Raw genomic sequence first — 3,278 nt, 5'->3', positions numbered from 1 at the left:
GATCCAGATAAAGGACTGGGAAAACACAATCAGGACATTAAAGAACCTATACAGACAATATCTAATGTTAAAAGACAGGGACTTGGATATCAAAATTTTTAATGGAGGCCATTGCTGAAAGAGCTGCTGATCCCATTAATTGGATAAATGACAATCTAGTTTGGGTGGAACAATGGTCTCTACCTTTAGAAAAGTTACAGGCAGCAAAAGAGTTAATACAGCAACAGTTAGAAGCAGGGCATATAGAACCCTCCAATAGTCCATGGAACACACCTATTTTTGTCATTAAAAAAAAAAATCAGGAAAATGGAGATTATTACAAGACTTAAGGGCAGTAAATGCTACTATGGAGGATATGGGTTCTCTTCAACCAGGCAACCCTTCTCCTGTGGCAGTACCCTCCACTCATAACATAATTGTTATTGATCTGCAGGATTGTTTTCTTCACCATTCCTTTAAGTCCTTAAGTCCTTTAAGTCCACCATTCCTTTAAGCAAGCACTTTGCTTTCAGTCTGCCATCAGATAATCTTAAGCAGCCTTATCAAAGATATCAATGGAGGGTGTTGCCACAGGGTATGAAAAATAGTCCTACCTTATGTCAAAAATACGTTGATCAAGCTTTAACAGAAATAAGAGACCTTTATCCTGACCTTTATTTGGTCCGTTATATGGATGACATATTAATCGCTCATCTGGACCAGACACTTTTACAAGAAGTGTTCATTAAAACCACCTCCACCCTGTCGTCTCATGGGTTAAAGGTGGCACCAGAAAAAATCCATACATACTTGGGACGGATATTAAACACACATACAGTTTCACCTCAATCTTTGCAACTTAGAAAGGACAATTTACAAACTTTAAATGATTTCCAAAAACAATTAGGAGATATTAATTGGATTAGGCCATTTTTTAAGATTCCCACTGCCGATTTAAAACCATTATTTGATTTATTACAGGGAGACTCTAATCCTTTAAATTTTTTTTTTTCAACGTTTATTTTATTTTTGGGACAGAGAGAGACAGAGCATGAACGGGGGAGGGGCAGAGAGAGAGGGAGACACAGAATCGGAAACAGGCTCCAGGCTCTGAGCCATCAGCTCAGAGCCTGACGCGGGGCTCGAACTCCCGGACCGCGAGATCGTGACCTGGCTGAAGTCGGACGCTTAACCGACTGCGCCACCCAGGCGCCCCGAGACTCTAATCCTTTAAAAGAACTTTAACTCCTGAGGCCTCCGAAGCCTTGAATATGGTAGAATAAGCCATTAATAAGTAGATTTTAAGGTGAATCAACTATAATTTACCTTGGTCTCTAATAATTGTGGCCACAATATATACTCCAACAGGCTGCCTATGGCAGGAGGGGTCACTTGAATGGTTACATATGCCAGCTACTGGAAAGAAAATATTAACAGCATACATTGATTTGACTGCCAGCTTAATAACTAAGGACAGAAGAAGAAGCATGGAGATCTTTGGTAGGGATGTTCATAATATTATTCCTTATAACAAAAACCAATTACAAGATTTAATAGAATCCAATGAAAATTGGCAAATAGCTCTGAGTGATTTTAGAGGCGAAATACTGTTTCATTTGCCAAAAAATCCTATATTCCTTCCTCCTGTTATATTTCTAGAGAAATGTAAATCATCTCCTATTCCTAATGCATCTCTGGTATTTACTGATGGTTCATCCAATGGAAAAGCTGTGGCTATTATTGACTATCACCCACACATACAAGAGACTCAGGAAACTTCAGGTCAAAAGGTAGAAATAATGGCAATCCTGTTTGTTTTTTCCACACTAACTGAACAAAGTTTTAATCTTTATACAGATTCTCAATATGTGGTTAAGCTCTTTCCCCATATAGAAACTGCTACAATAGCTATTAATAAAACTACTATTTCTAGATACTTATTGGAATTACAAAATTTGATTCATGAAAGAAGAGATCCTTTTTACATAGGTCACATCAGGGCTCACAGTAATTTGACAGGGCCCTTACATGAGGGAAATGTATTGGCTGATAAGTACACAAAGTTTATTCTGGGGACAGCAATAGAGGATGCTCAGAGAGCTCATAAAATTCATCATCAAAATGCTGCTGCCTTACGATATCAATTTCAGATTACCAGAGAAGCTGCTAGACAGATAGTAAGAGATTGTCCTACTTGTCCTATGCATGTCAGTGCACAATCTGTGGGAGTTAATCCCTGAGGCCTACGACCTAATGATTCATGGCAGATGGATGTAACTCACATTTCCAGCTTTGGGAAACTTTCCTATGTACATGTTACTACAGATACTTACTCCCATTAACTCTAGCCTCAGCCAGAATTGGAGAAGCCCACAAAGATGTCATTCAGCACCTGTTCTATTGTTTTTCTTATTTAGGTATGCCACTTCATTTAAAAACTGATAATGCACCTACTTATACTTCAAAAGCTTTTAAGCAATTCTCCAACACCTTCAACATTAAACATACTACAGGAATTCCTTATAATCCTCAGGGACAAGCTATTGTAGAAAGAGCCCATCAGACTTTAAAACATCAAACTACCAAACTGCAAGAAGGAGAGCTTAAGTATAGCTCCCCTCATCATATTTTGAGCCATGCCATGTTTGTTATTAATAATTTTAATGTGGATACTGCGGGCATTTCTGCCACGCAGTGTCACTGGAACCCTGATCTTGATGCTCCTAAACCATTGGTAAAATGGAAGGATCTTCTTACAGGAACGTGGAAAGGGCCTGATGTTTTACTAACTTGTGGGAGAGGATATGCTTGTGTTTTCCCACAGGATTCAGATTCTCCTTTGTGGATTCCGGACAGACTCATTAGACATGTTCAACCCGCCACCACCTCCTCCATCTTTCCACACATCGACTCAACGCAAGAGATGTCTATCGGAGGAGAGCCGAGGAGGACCACTGACATATCGCATGAGAGAACTTCACCTTCAAGACAACTGGCAACCGCTGAGACCAACCCCGATGCCACGGCACAGACTGACCCAAGCGACTCAAGACAGCAGTCCACCAGCATGGGGCCAAATAAAGAAACTGACGAATGAAGCTGAGAGACTGGTTCTCAACCAAGGACTTCAACCCTCTGCTTTTACTCTTTTTGTTGCTATACTTGCCATTTTAGCTTGTCAGGCAAAATGTGACAAACCGGGTACTTCTTATTGGGCTTATTTACCTAACCCTCCTTCCTTTCAATGGGTAACTTGGGAGAATGAGATTATTCCACTTTATACTAACATTCCTTCTTTG

Source organism: Lynx rufus, unplaced genomic scaffold (genome assembly GCF_022079265.1).
Source record: "Lynx rufus isolate CCGP_SWC_20201006 ecotype Redwood Valley unplaced genomic scaffold, mLynRuf1.p SCAF_3, whole genome shotgun sequence".
Taxonomy (NCBI): domain Eukaryota; kingdom Metazoa; phylum Chordata; class Mammalia; order Carnivora; family Felidae; genus Lynx; species Lynx rufus.
This window is presented reverse-complemented; position numbering follows the sequence as displayed.